At 48.8% G+C, this 15,707-nt stretch overlaps 1 pseudogene; it reads right to left on the bottom strand.

Annotated features, from left to right (window-relative positions):
* Positions 1-15,707, bottom strand: part of LOC115476549 — a 38,943-nt pseudogene that overhangs the window by 19,769 nt on the left and 3,467 nt on the right.

Raw genomic sequence — 15,707 nt, 5'->3', positions numbered from 1 at the left:
TGTGTTTTGTGAGCAGAGAGGAGCAAACCAGAGGGGGACTGTGGGGGGAGGGGGAGAATTCCATGCCCACCCACCTTGGGCTCAGGCCCACCCAAAATTGACCATCTGGCTACGCCCCTGCAGTGTCTGCCCTTCAGGCCTCGATCCTGTTGGATCTGTCTTCTGGTCTTCTCGTGTTAATTGATTGAGGAATTCTGAGGGAAGGGCTAGCTTTTGTGGTCTTCTCTGAAGCTGCAGAATTATGAGATGGTTCCCTGGGAATAGCATTGCCCTGCTTCGTTCTCAGCACGCTCTTACCAACCAGAACTGTTCAATGAAATATTTGCAGTATCTACCATATCGAGTCCTTGCTGTTCAAGAAGACTAAACGGTGGTCAACATATTGGTCAACAGTCAGTTTGCGTCTGTGTCATGTGCAGATCATAATTAGTGACTGACCGGGCAGGAATCCCCAAGACCTGAGCACTGAGATTAAAAAAAAAAAAAGTAAAAGAAAAGATCTGACTGTATTTCAAACAACAGATTAAATGCTAACCTATTTAAGACTTATACATAGACTAGTAAAAGAGGCCCGTTTCAGACCAAATGAAACGGGCGCTAGCAAGGTTTTCGTCGCCAACACCCCCCCCCTCCCTCCCTGGCCAACCCCTTAGTTGTTCTGCCATTGCTCCGCCCCCAACGTCATGACGTTTGATGCGAGGGCAGGGCCCGGAGCGATTTCCCCCCCCCCCCCCCCCGCCCTCCCTGCCTCCCTCCCTGCCAACCCCTTCGTTGTTCTGCCATTGCTCCGCCCTCGAGGGCGGGGCCCGGAGCGATTTTGAAGGAAGTCAGGGCTTGGCTTCACTGACGTCAGTGTCCTCAGAACGTTGAGGGTGAGTTTTATTATAGTAGATGTTGATGCAGTAAATAGGTTTATATATGGAAACTTAGCACACCTGTCCTAATACAGGCATTAGCACCCAATGTATTAAGATAAAGACATGAAGAAAGTGGCTGCGTTAAACCGGGCAAAACCATTTTTGCTTGGATACTCTGCATCCCGATGGTGTCCAGGATAACTAGCTCTGTGCCTTGCCTTTGAGCCAGTTAGCTCTGGGCTTTTCTGTTCTTCCCTCTCATCCTCCCTGTGCCACTCCTCCCACAATGAGTATCCGCATTCCAAGAGACATACCATCTCCAGGCTGCCCCCCCTCCACCCCCCCACCTCCAGCCAAGTAGACCAGCAAAAGAACAGCCTACCTGCCCTGACCGCTCACTTCCTGCTAAGACCACTCTGCTTCCCCAGGCTCCTTTCTAGTACTGCAGCCCTGCTTGCCACACTCTTGGAGACATCTGCACTCAAGGCCTCCTTGATCTATTCAGCCTCAGAGCATTTAAATTCTGCCCTGCCTAAGCCCTGTCCCCTTGACTCGCAGGATTGCCCACCTACCCTAAGGTGGCTTAGCATCAGTGACCCAGCGCCCTCTACTGTAAGGTGACTTAATTGAAATATCAGTGAGGGAGGGTTCTTTTACTAAGATGCACTGGCCTACGGTAGTGTAGGCGTGGATTTTGGGCACACGCAGATCCATATTTCAGTGCGCCTGTAAAAAAGGTCTTTTTTTATATTTTGCTGAAAATGGATGTGTAGCAAAATCAAAATTGGCGCCGCCATTTTGGGTCTGAGACCTTACTGCCAGCCATTGGCTTAGCGGTAAGTTCTCATGCATTATCCAGGTGGTAATGACCTATGCGCGTCAAATGCCACAATGCACGTAGCTGGTGCACGTCGGACAATAAAAAATATTTTTCGGACACACATAGCGGACGCATGCCAGAAATGAAATTACCATAAGAGCCATGTGGTAGCTGGACGGTAACTCCAAACTGGCGCACGTAGGCACTTACGTGACTTAGTAAAAGGGCCCCTATCACACTTATTTTTGAAAGAGAAGGACGCCCATCTTTCGACACAAATCGGGAGATGGGCGTCCTTCTTGCAAGGTTGCTTAAATCGGCATAATCGAAAGCTGATTTTTTGACACCCCCCGACTGCTTTCCGTCGCGGGGACAAACAAAGTTCATGGGGCGTGTCGGCAGGTTAGCGAAGGCGGGACTGGGGCGTGATTAAGACATGGTCGTCCTTGGCCGATAGAAAAAAGAAGGGCATCCCTGACGAGCACTTGGCCGACTTTACTTGGTCCATTTTTTTCACGGCCAAGCCTCAAAAAGGTGCCCCAACTGACCAGGTGACCACCGGAGGGAATCGGGGATGACCTCCCCTTACTCCCCCAGTGGTCACTAACCCCCTCCCACCATAACAAACAAGTTTAAAAATACTTTTTTGCCAGCCTCTATGCTAGTCTCAAATGCCATACTCAGGTCCATCGCAGCAGTATCCACATCCCTGGAGCAGTTGTAGTGGGTGCAGTGTACTTCAGGCAGGCGGACCTGGGGGGGGGGGTTGCGGGGGCTCAGCACCCAAGGTAAGGGAGCTATGCACCTGGGAGCACTGCAGTGCCCCCTAGGGTGCCCGGTTGGTGTCCTGGCATGTCAGGGGGACCAGTGCACTACAAATGGTGGCTCCTCCCACAACCAAAGGGCTTGGATTTGGACATTTTTGAGAAAGACGTCTTCGGTTTCCATTATTGCCGAAAACTAAGGACGACCATCTCTGAGGTTGACTTAAATGTCAAGATTTGGGCGTCCCCGACCGTATTATCGAAATGAAAGATGGACGTGCATCGTTTCGATAATACGCGTTGCCCCGCCCCTTCGCAGCACCGTCTTTAGAGTTGGGCGCCCTTAGAGATGGTCGTCCCCGTTCGAAAATGCCCCTCCACATCACCCACTCCTTTACACTCCACCTTCCAGGGTTGACATGCCAGTATAAATAACCCCTCTACTTCCATACTTATCCACATGGCAAGCTACGATTTACCATTGTCACAATCCAGCAATTTAGCACAGGTTTTCTCCTGTGCTAAATCATTAGCATGTGCAAGTACTTCAGTGCATCAGACGTCTAGTTTCCTGCCAGAAACACATCAGACGTCATAACATTTAGGGGCGTGTTTACTAAGTGCGCTAAAGGCACACTAGCATTTTTAGCACGCATTAATGGTTAGTGAGCACGCCAGTGGCATAGCTACGTGGGGCCAGGGGGCCTGTGCCCCTGTAGATTGGGCCCTGGACCCCCCTGCCGATGACCCTCTCGACCCCCTCTCCCGCCGCCAACCTGCCGTCACCGTCACCTGCCTTTGCTAGCAGGGGACCCCAAACTCCGCCAGCCGAGGTCCTCTTCTTCCTGCAGGACGTCAGAAACAGAAGAAAGCCTTCTGTGGGAAGAAGAGGACCTCGGCTGGCGGGGGTTGGGGTCTCCCGCCAGCAAAGGTAGGCAATGGCAGGTTGGCGGCGGGAGGGGGGGTCGAGAAGGTCGGCGGCGGGGGGGGGCAAAGCTGTTGGTGGTGGCGGCGGTGGCAATGGCGGGGGGTGGGGGTCGGGAACGGCAGGGGGTTGGCAACACCGGGGGGGCTAAAATGTGCCCCCTTACCTCGGGCTCTGGACCCCCCCTCCCGCCGAAGTCTGGCTACGCCCCTGGAGCGTGCTAAACGCTAAAAACACCCATAGGAATAGATGGGTGTCTCTAACACACCTTAGTAAACAGGGACCTTAGATTTTTATGTTTCAAAATTGAGGCAATCCAGGTTAGGGGTGCACAGCCCCAAATTTTCCATTCCATATTGTTTCCCTTGTGTATGGGAATTTTCATTTTCTTTTCTTTTGGGAGCAATATTGTTAGTAATGCGCACCCTTCAGAAAGAGGGCATATTTTTCGTAAAATGCGTTCCCTTTCTACAAAACGTGCACACTTTTTCCCGATACGCATGCGCAAATAGTGTGGTCATGTGGGCAAAACTTGCACGCTTTTCATAAAAAAGTGTGTGCTCTTTCCAAAGAGAGGGCACTGATAATGACAGCAAACAAAACCACATTTTTCGGTCATTTCAGGTAAAAAAAAAAAAAAAAAAAAAGCAGTACAAAACAGCATAGGAAAGCCAGTGTCATTTTCAACAAATGTGCTTCCCTATTCCAAGTAAAGAATGCAAGCACAAATTTTGATTAGAACTTTACTTAATAGGACGTACCTGTGCACAGCACCCCTGCGAAGACCCAACACTGTCCATATCTCACACTCTGAAAATTGTTCCTGTACCATTGACGCAGGATAGCGATGCTTCCGTTCCAAGCATTTGGCCTAACCCCATCAGAATATGGTTCGTTCCATCTTCCAGTCAGGACCCCATGCTCATCAATGGAATTAATCTAAAAAAAAAACACACCCCCACCAACCCCAGACATGTGTTAAACCAGTGGAGGAGTAGCCTAGTGGTTAGTGCAGTGGACTTTGATCCTGGGGAAGTGGGTTCAATTCCCACTACAGCTCCTTGTGACTGTGGGCAAGTCACTTAACCCTCCGTTGCCCCTGGTACAAAATAAGTACCTGAATATATGTAAACTGCTTTGAATGTAGTAGTTGCAAAAACCTCAGAAAGGCGGTATATTGAGTGTCATTAACAAGATTCCATGCACAATCTCAAAGAGTAGCAACATTCCATGTAGAACCCCAAAGAATAGCAAGATTCCGGAATCCCAAGGAGTGGAAGAGTAGCCTAGTGGTTGCTACTATTTGAGATTCTACATGGAATGTTGCTAGTGGAGGAGTAGCCTAGTGGTTAGTGCAGTGGACTTTGATCCATCAAAAAGCTTATTTACATCGATGAACAGCGTCTTACAAAATACTGCCTGGCAAAAAAAGGGCACCCAATGACATGTGTACCAGGGTGGAATTTGGAAAGAGCATGAGAGCAGTTTGCAAGGTCAAATGTAGATTACAAAATGCACTAATTTACATATAAACTCAAATAATCTTGGTGCAGAAATTTACAACTGCATAAGTATTGCCATACTGGGAAAGACCGAAGGTCCATCAAGCCCAGCATCCTGTTTCCAACAGTGGCCAATCCAGGTCACAAATACCTGACAAGATCTCCAAAAAGTACAAAACATTTTATACTGCTTATCCCAGAAATAGTGGTTTTCCCCCAAGTCCATTTAATAATGGTCTATGGACTTTTCCTTTATGAAGCCGGTCAAACCGCCTTTACCACATTCTCTGGCAACAAATTCCACAGTTTAAATACACGTTGAGTGAAGAAACATTTTCTCCGATTCGTTTTAAATTTACTACATTGTAGCTTTATCGCATGCCCCCTAGTCCTAGTATTTTGGGAAAGCGTGAACAGACACTTCACATCTACCCGTTCAACTCCACTCATTATTTTATAGACCTCTATCATATCTCCCCTCTGCCACCTTTTCTCGAAGCTGAAGAGCCCTAGCCGCTTTAGCCTTTCCTCATAGGGAACTCATCCCATCCCCTTTATCATTTTCGTCGCTCTTCTCTGCACCTTTTCTTATTCCACTATATCTTTTCTGAGATAGGGCTAGCAGGTGTAAATGTCCACACCTGCAAAGTAGGTGCAGTTTCTACCACTTACACTAGAAACAGTGTGTTTTTTCTAGCAAAAAGGGTGACAGTACTCAAATGCCTGGCCACCCTTCATGGGTGAGGTGATCACTAAGGAACACAAACCCACAATAGCCAGGCCCCCTGCAACCAGTCACAGAATCTATGACAAGGCAGAATTGGTGTATAGGGCCTGAGCTTGTTCATTAAAACTTGAAGACCAGGGGTCAGTTTTAGCAGACAATGGAAAAGGTGCCGGTACTCAGTACCCCAAGTACCCCCTCAAAAAAAGCACCGACTAGAACCTACTAATCAACCTAAACCAGGCATGTTATAAAATGACCCTTTATAAGGTCGATTTGCTTGGCTCACCTTTGTAGGAAAGGGTACATCCAAACCTGGACCTACACAATTTCCCATGGGCCTCTTTTACAAAGCGGTGGTAAGCCCAACACAAGATTATCACACGCTAACCTGGGCACCGGCGGTAGTTCCAGCCCCCACGCTACGGAAAATTGCCCCGTATTTTTTAGTGTGGCGCTAACCCAACGGTAATCAGGTAGCACCGCATGCTCTCCGGTTACCGCCAGGTTAGCGTGGGAGCTCATACCTCCAGCAAATGCTACCTCCTGCGTGGCCACTCGGTAAGAGCAATCTTACCGCATTTTCATCCCTTTTGACCTGCTGCTGTAAAAAAATTGGTGCGGCGCACGGAAAAAAGAACCTCCCCGCCTGCTAGCGCAGTGTCCTTTTTTCTGCAACTCGGGAAAAGGACCCTCATGTGCCTTTCAAAAGACTCACTGAGCATAGAACATTTTTTTGCCGTTGCAAAATCAGAAATGCACAATACTTTTCAGTTCTGTCCAAACTAGGCCCGAAATATATCCACTTCAAAACTGTGCATCCATGTAGACATATTTAGGGGCAGAGTGTGGGCAAAGTTCACAAGTACACACGAGAAGGGCAATTATTATGCGTGGCCTGTCTTTTAGATTGTAACAAACACCTTGATGGACTCAAATCAGTGGCGTAGCCACAGGTGAGCCTGGGTGGGCCAGGGCCCACCTACTTAGGGCTCAGGCCCATCCAACAGTAGCACATGGTCATGAAAATGCTGCTCTCCACAATACTGGCACCTTTGCATGCTCAGTTTTCAGCACATGCCTGCTGCATACTACCAAGTTGGAGACTGGAGAGAAGCATTTTCCCACCAGCTGATATATTTTTTTGGTGTGGGGGTGGGGGAGAGAACATTTGGTGCCCACCCACTTCTTGCCTAGGCCCACCCAAAATCTGCTGTCTGGCTACACCCCTGACTCGAATGGCAGTCATACAAAAATTAAAACATAAATAAAAATCAAATAACACATGGAAAGGCATATAGAACTGGGACATCAATGTTGAATTTGGACTTTTATGGTGGGTCCTTCTGAATTCCTTTCTGTCTTGCAGTGTACAACATTCTTTTGCTGTTTATATCATTAATGGAAAGATTACTCACCATTGCACTGCAAACCCTCCCCACATATATGGGATCATATCTGGAGGAAACATCCTTGGCTCTGTTCATTTGGTAGTTTTTACTCCGATTAAGCATCTCAAGGGAGATTTTCAGAATGTCCTCCTCAAACTGTAATGCACAAAGCAAATGACATTTAACACATAAAGAAACAAATGTAGAAACACATCACAACTGCAGATGGCTTCATAACGGGGGCGTAGCCAGACTTCGGCGGGAGGGGGGTCCAGAGCCCGAGGTGAGGGGGCACATTTTAGCCCTCCCCCCCGGTGCCGCCGACCCCCCCCCCCCCAGTCATTACCGACCCCCCTCCCTCCGCCGCCACAGCCACCACCACCACCACCACCAACTTGACGACCCCCCTCCCACCACCAACCCTCCCCCACCACCTACCTTTGCTGGCGGGGGACCCCAATCCCCGCCAGCTGAGGTCCTCTTCTTCCCGTGAAGGCTTCGTTCTGTTTCAGACTCACAGAAACAGAACGGAGCCTTGCAGATCAGCCAGCTAGGCCCTCTTCTTCCGGTGCAAGGCTTCGTTCTGTTTCTGTGAGTCTGACGTCCTGCACGTACAACGTGCAGGACATCAGAAACAGAACGACGCCTTCGCAGGAAGAAGAGGACCTCGACTGGCGGGGATTGGGGTCCTGCGCCAGCAAAGGTAGCCCACGGCGATGGCGGGGGAGGGTTGGCGGTGGGAAGGGGGGTCAAGAGGGTTTTCAGCAGGGGGTCCAGGGCCAAATCTAGGGGGGCCCAGGCCCCCTGGCCCCACGTAGCTACGCCTCTTTGTCTGACATTCACACACCAGTGTATACTTATAAATTATGTCGTGCTAGTCCAGGGAGACAAAAATGTTGAAGAGTCCAGTATTGATGCAAGATATATATTACTAATCTTACTAACACGAGGAAAAGCCCTCAATACACCCGAACGCTGACTTAAGTTCTAGCGTCTTTCACTGGGGTTGTGGTGATCATCGTTGGTCTTAAAACCTCATAGTATATTTTTAAAAAATTTTTAATCCATTTTTATTAAATTTTAATCCTTAGTTTAAAACATATATTTGTTGTTTTGTATATTTGTTTCAGTTTCTTACTGCAAATAACTTTTATTCATTGTTTATTCCAAAAACACTTACATAGTAACATAGTAAATGACGGCAGAAAAAGACCTGCATGGTCCATCCAGTCTGCCCAACAAGATAAACTCATATGTGCTACTTTTTGTGTATACCTTACCTTGATTTGTACCTGTCTTTTTCAGGGCACAGACCGTATAAGTCTGCCCAGCACTATCCCCGCCTCCCGCCACTGGCTCTGCCACCCAATCTTGGCTAAGCTCCTTAGGATCCATTCCTTCTGAACAGGATTCCTTTATGTTTATCCCACGCGTGTTTGAATTCTGTTACCGTTTTCATTTCCACCACCTCCCGCGGGAGAGCATTCCAAGCATCCACTACTCTCTTCGTGAAAAAATGCTTCCTGACATTTTTCTTGAGTCTGCCCCCCTTCAATCTCATTTCATGTCCTCTCGTTCTACCGCCTTCGCACCTCCGGAAAAGGTTCGTTTGCGGATTAATACTTTTCAAATATTTGAACGTCTGTATCATATCACCCCTGTTTCTCCTTTCTTATGTTAGTCTTATTTCTAAAAGAAAAAAAGTCGAGCACTGACGGACGTGTGTTCTTCAGCAAATATAGTCGTTTTACAACAGAGAATGACTCCTTAATTGACATGTATTCCTACGGTCATCTCTAACGTTTGGTGCATGCCTATTTTTAGCATGCGCTAAAAACGTGAGTGCGCCTTAGGAAAAGACCCCCTATATCTTCATTTTCTGCTTACCTGACCATAGTTCCAGGGATGCTGTGTAATATAGTCTTTATTTCCTCCGTAGAGTATTCCAAAGTCATTCAGAACATACTCCTGCTTAAGAGCAGCATCGGCCATGTAGACGTCATCACCTTAAAAAACAAAATATACCCCCATTCCTCCAGTCAGAAGAACCATTACATCTGACTTATCCTATATAATAATTTGCACTTCTGTCTGGATGCCTGGGTTCATAACACAGTTCCCATTGATCCGCCCTGGGGATGACATCACAGGGCGGACCGATGGGAAATGAGCGGGAAGGGAACCCAGCAACAGTCACCGGAGGTGAGTAAACAATCGCCCCCCCCCCCCGAGTTCCATGACCCCCTACCTCCCTCCCTCCTTCCACTCCCGTCCGTCTGAGTTCCAAGGGCCCACTCCAGTCCAATGGCCCCACTCCCGTCTGAGTTCCATGCCCCCCCTCTCCTCCGATTTCCGCCGCCCAGCGCCTCCCTTCCTCTCTCTCTGTGGCCTCCGAGTGCAAGGAGGACGTGTGCAGATGCCCCAGCCCTTTGTAAGTGCCGGCTGTTGTTTAAAACATTTTACCTCCTGCTCCGCCGGCAACAGTGAAGTCCAGCACGCACGGTCGCCGCTTCACACTGCCTTTGCTTTCGCTTCTGTTTCAGCTGTTCCTCTGGTCCCGCCCTCATTTTTTGTTTGCGGAACGGCGGGCCCAGAGGAACAGCTGAAACAGAAGCGAAAGCAAAGGCAGTGTGAAGCGGCGACCGTGCGTGCTGGACTTCACTGTTGCCGGCGGAGCAGGAGGTAAAATGTTTTAAACAACAGCCGGCACTTACAAAGGGCTGGGGCATCTGCACACGTCCTCCTTGCACTCGGAGGCCACAGAGAGAGAGGGAGGGAGGTGCTGAGTGGCGGAAATCGGAGGAGAGGGGGAGCGCGGAAATTGGAGGAGAGGGGGGCCTGGAACCCGGACGAGAGTGGGGCCGTCGGACTGGGGAGGGGGTCCTGAGATGAGAGAGTGGGAAGAGGAGGGAGGGGGAGGGAGGAGGAGTGGTGAGGGGGTGAGGGGGAGGAGGAGGAGGAGGGGGTGAGGGGGAAGGAACGGAGGAGGGGGTGAGTGGATGAGGAGGGGGTGAGGGAAGAGGAGGGGAGGGGTGAGGGGAGGAGAAGGAGGGGTGAGAAGGAGGAGGAGGAAGAGGAGGAGGGGTGAGGGGAGGAGGAGGGGGTGAGGAGGGGAGGAGGAGGAGGGGGTGAGAGGAGGAGGATGGGTGAGGAGGAGGGAAGGGGGATGAGGGGAGGAGAGGAGGAGGGGGGAGAAGGAGGGGGAGGGGAGAGGAGAGGGAGGGGCATGGAACTCAGAGGGGAGGGGGCCTGCAACTAGGAGGACGGAGGGAGGGAGGGGGCCCTGAAACCTTGCTAGCGCCCGTTTCCTTTCTGTTGGAAATGGGCCTCTTTTACTAGTATATGATTCTGAGTCCATAACGATTAGTATTAAGATGGAAGCTTTTGGGCTAGCATTACGAATGTTTGCCATTATGTTGCCATGCACTAACACCATTAACACATTTCATTTCATTTCTTAGTATTTATAGTAACAATGTCCCATTGCATAAAATGGACCCTGCAGTCAGGGCTAAATTAACTCTACATTGGGCCCTAGGCAAACATACCTTTGTGGGTAACGGGTCTTCATATAACTCCCTTTCTATAGTACAATCAAGCAGTGTATATTTATTATATGCAAGTACGTTTTCTGTCCCTAGTGGGCTGATAATCTAAGTGTTTCTACCTGGGACAATGAAGGGTTAAGTGACTTGTTCAGAGTCACAAGGAGCTGCAGAGGGAACTGAACCCAGCTCCCCGGGTTTTCAGCCCACTGCATTAACATTAGGCTATTCCTCCGCTCTGAAAGATAAAGAGTAATGGATTTGATATACTGCCTTTCTGTGGTGCCACCAAAGTGATTTACATTCATTATATACAGGTATTTTTTATGCCCCTAGTAGGCTAACAAACTAAGGTGTCCTTTTATCAAGCTACGGGACCTTTTACCAAGCATTAGCAGCGAGGGTCATTTTTCCCATGTGCCAGGGCCCTTTCTACCGCAGAGAGCTCTTACCGCGTGGCTATGCAGCGGGGAGCCCTTACCTCCACGCACTTAGGTGGCGGTAAGGGCTCCCGCAGTAACACAGCGGTAACTGGGCAGCGCCGGGTTGCCACCTCACTTGCCATTTTCAGGGGTTTTCTTTTTCCCCCCTGGAAATGGCACACTCTCGAGGCAAGACTACCGCCAGTGGCCGTGTTGGGCCGGCGATAGACCCGATTTAGCGTTCGGTATGCCCGTGTTGGGCTTACCAACACTTTGTAAAAGACCCACTAAATTTCAATACCTGGAGCCACGGAGGGTTAGGTGACTGCCCCAAGTCACAAAGCACCACATTGAGAACTGAACCCAGTTCTGCAGAGTCTCAGCCCACTGCACTAACCATTAACCTACTCCTCCACTCTATACCCCCTATTATGAACCCCCTCTCTTCCCAATTTACTTCTCTTCCCGACATCGCTTCCCCTCCTTCTCGCCACACATACACATTTCACCTCTCCAGAGGTAACATGCAGGGACCTAGCTGTGTGCGTGGGGGCAGTAATAGAATGTGAGTGAGCATGGGGACTAGATACCTACATGCTTTCAATAGAATGACTTCAATGGTATAGCTAGGACTCAATAAGTTCTGGGCAGAAAAATTGAGATAGGCCCCCCCCCCCCCCCCCCCCCATAACACTATCACTTCAAAGTTAGTGGAGACCAGGAAGGGGGAGGAGGAGGATGCACATTTCTCAAAGCTGGATAGTCTTACAGAAAAGTGGGCTAACCCTCAATTTTGCTGATTTGTGGCTTCTTGGATCTAGTGCATCAAGCCATCGATATTTACTTGATATGGATGGTATCATGGCCAAGTGGGTAAGCCCATTTTTTTTTGCAGCTTTTAACATATCAAGTAAATGTCAATGGCTTGATGCACTAGATCCAAAAGGCACAAATCAGCAAAATTGAGGGTTAGCCCACTTGTCTGTAAACCAGACATATTATAATTAATACATTCAGAAAAAAATTTTTTTTTCTATCTTTGTTGTCTGGGTATTGTTTTGGTCCTAGTGTCGCTCTTCTGCTTTTCTCTGTTTTTTTTCTTAACTCTTTCCAGGGTCTCCTGTCCTTTTGATAGTTCTTCTCTCTCTCTCTGTCCACTATCTATCTTTCCTACTTGTCCCTATCCATTCTGTCCAGTGTCTCCTCTCTGTGTCCCTGTCCCTATGCTCCCTCCTAGCCAGTATCTATTTTGTGTTCCTGTCCCTCCCCATGCCCAGCTTCTCTCCTCTCTCTTCCCTTCCTCCTGTGCCCCCATTCTGACATCTGTTTCCCTCACTCCATTGGTCCAGGTTCTCTCCCCCCCAATCCAGTCTCTCTCTTTCTCTCTCTCTCTCTCTCTCGCATCTCTCCATCTCCCCCCCCCCCCCCCCCCATCAGTCTTCCAAATACTACAGCAGGTCATTCCTCCGATGCAACTTCCTGTGGGCAGGACGCCACAGAGGAAAGTCTCTGCCAGCCAGAGTCATCCAGTTTTCACCACTGCAGCATTTGGAGGACAGGCAAGGGGAGAAGAAGCCAGAGAGAAGCCAGACCTGAGAGCAAGGAGGAGGAGAGGGAGGGATGTTGGACTTCCAGTAAGGGGCAATTTCAGGCAGCTCTGGGCATTTTACTGGGCTCACTCAATGATAGCTACACCCCTGAGTGAATTATTGGTTAGAGGTGGAGAGCTAGAACATCAAAGAGTGGAAGACTGAAAAAAGTTCCAAGAAGACTAGAAGGTCCAAAATATTCTAGAAAAGGTTTATTCTCCACAGTATCTAAGTCAAATGCATAGGAAATCTGGGTCTAGCTTATAGATTACTGATTTTGTTTTGGCGCCGTATATAGAATTCACCCCTTAGCTCCCAACTAGCATTTGTGTGTGAATCGGTGACATTCATGTGCATCAGTTTTAGTCTTCCATCATTTGACTGCATAAATGGCGCTTATATTTAGGCGCTCATCAGGGCCGGTCTTAGCAATTGTGGGGCCCTGCGCAGACCAGTTCAGTGGGGCCTCTTGCCCCCTCCCCCCGCCCGCCACCATAAGCCATAATTTATCAGAGTTTAAAAGGAGGTTTAGAGCTCTCGGAACCCCACCTCACCCCGTACCTTGATGTGCATCCAGCACGTTTCAGTAGAGAGTGGCAGATAGCAGCAGTGATTTTCATATCCAGTCAGCTGCCCAGCCCAGATCTTTCTCGCTGCTGCATCCTGCCCTTGCGGAAGCAGGAAGTGACATCAAAAGGGGGCGGGACGCAGCAGCAAGGAGGATCTGGGCTCGGCAGCTGACGGGATATGAAAATCGCTGCCTCTGCTTGATGCTCTCTACTGAAATGTGGATGCACATTAAGGTACGGAGCAGGGAGGTGTTCCGAGACAGGAGAACAGACATGCCAGAGATGTGGGGCCCCTAGGAGTGTGGGGCCCTGTGCGACCGCCCCTGTTGCCTCTGCCTAAGACCGGCCCTAGCGCTCATTATTATAGAACAAGGGAGTAAATGTCAAATTTTAAGTTGATGCCTGAGATGTTTAACAGTGAAAGCAGAAAAGAAATGCCCTCCTGCCTGTCATTTGCAGTCATGCGAAACAGACATTTCTCAAATGCTCTAAATAGCCTTTGGTACAAGGACATGCAGACCTATTTCGCATGGTTTTAAGTATTTGACGAACAGAGAAGTTTGTTTCTGATGTACCTGGAGCCCAAGGGTTAAAGAGCACAATAATATTCGCCAGATTGTGCGACCTGTTATAGCGCTTGGAGGAGATCTGGTAGCTCAGCCTGTAAGGGCCAATAACAGCAGTGACTGGGCTGGTGATGTCAATCTTCAGAGATCTGGAAGCACCTGTTTCACAGACAGCGTTCCACGAACCAGAAATCGTAGAGCGGGAAATGGGAAACACAGCCTTTGTCCTTGTAGCTTCTGAAGGGCTTGGTCCTTTGAAAGGTAAGAAAGAATGTCAAATGGAGCATAAGAACATAAGAGTAGCCATACTGGGTCAGACCAATGGTCCGTCTAGCCCAGTATCCTGTTTTCCAACCAGTGGCCAGTGGTAGCCGACTACCTTGAGCTGAATATTAGCACTTAGCCAGCTTAAGGCCATTTTTCAGCACACCTTTGTAAAAGGATCCCTTTGTTTCTTATCGAAACAGATGAATAAAGAGTTTTTTTTAAGAAATGAGTGTCGATGGCATAGCCATGAGGGAGGGTGCCAGGGAGACCTGCCTCCCCACACTTTGGGTTCAGCCCTCCCCCCCCCCCCTCCCCTCAAAAACAAATTGTGGCACTCTCTACTGCTATGACTGGCGGAGATGCCACACACTACAGCAGAAAAGGTCCTCCACTGTCCTCCAGTGCTGGCCTAGGACTCAGCAGCACTTTTCATGTGCCTGCCACTGTAGCCACAAGCCCAGCCTGGGTATATACCCGGTTTTCATGCATGCATGAAAGCTGACTTGACAGAGGGGGGCAGCATGGTCACAGGCAATGGAAAGAGCTGCCGAGTGCCAGGCTGCTGGCGGAGGACCTCTTTTGTTCACAGGGCTTGAGGATCCCCAACAGCTCAGATACTTGGGGGAAAGGGGAACACGGAGAGCAGGGCAAAGGTGAAGACGGGGATGGAGAGCAGAGGGTGGGGCAAATTTTGGTACTCCCCCTCCACACACACAATTGATAGGTGCACTGTTTGTCTGTGAGCTGAGTGTGATAATTACCTGTCTGCACAGTAAAGTGGATTTGATTTGGAATTAGAGGTCTACTGAAGTCTAGTACAATGCTGAAGGATTTTCCTCTCCTCACTATCAAGTCATTGCTGATATACTTCTCCGTGTGGTGTGCTCTTCTGTTCAATGGTATTTGTAAATTTATACCAGTCGGTCTTGGGGCTGTAAAATAAGTGGTATTAAGAAAACCTCTGACCATTATGCACTAAGAACTATATATTTACAATTTAAAAAAAGCAATGTTTCACCTTAGGTAATTCAAACTGCAGGGAAATACCTTATGGGGAAAGTTTTCCTATTGCCCACTTCACTGCAAAACCAGTGGGGAACTGAGTTCGATTCCCACTGCAGCTCCTTGTGACTCTGGGCAAGTCACTTAACCCTCCATTGCCCCTGGTGCAAAACAAGTACCTGAATATATGTAAACAGCTTTGAATGTAATTGCAAAAAAAAAACCTCAGAAAGGCGGTATATCAAGTCCCATTTCCCTTTCCCTATTTGAGATTCTACATGGAATGTTGCTGTTGCAACTATTTGAGATTCTGGAATGTTGCTACTGTTTGAAGATTCTACTTAGAATGTTGAGACTCTGTTGCTACTATTGGAGATTCTACATGGAATGCTGCTAGTGAAGGAGTAGCCTAGTGGTTAGTGCAGCAGACTTTGATCCTGGGGAACTGCGTTCAATTCCCACCGCAGCTCCTTGTGACTCTGGGCAAGTCACTTAACCCTCCATTGCCCCTGAAACAAAATAAGTACCTGAATATATGTAAACCGCTTTGAATGTAGTTGCAAAAACCACAGAAAGGCGGTATATCAAGTCCCATTTCCCTTTCCCTCACCCATGGATTTTGCGCCAGCTTCCAAAGTGAAGGTGTGCACATGCTTTCACTTTGAAAACTGCCTAATGAAAACGTTCACCGCACATCCTTCCGTCTGCTTTTCTAGGGTCATTTTTTGACTGAGGTCTTTTTTTCTCCACTTTCTATGAATGTT

The sequence above is a fragment of the Microcaecilia unicolor genome, chromosome 8 (genome assembly GCF_901765095.1).
Source record: "Microcaecilia unicolor chromosome 8, aMicUni1.1, whole genome shotgun sequence".
Lineage (NCBI taxonomy): Eukaryota > Metazoa > Chordata > Amphibia > Gymnophiona > Siphonopidae > Microcaecilia > Microcaecilia unicolor.
The sequence above is the reverse complement of the archived record's forward strand: the minus strand, read 5'-3'. Positions and strand labels throughout refer to the sequence as shown.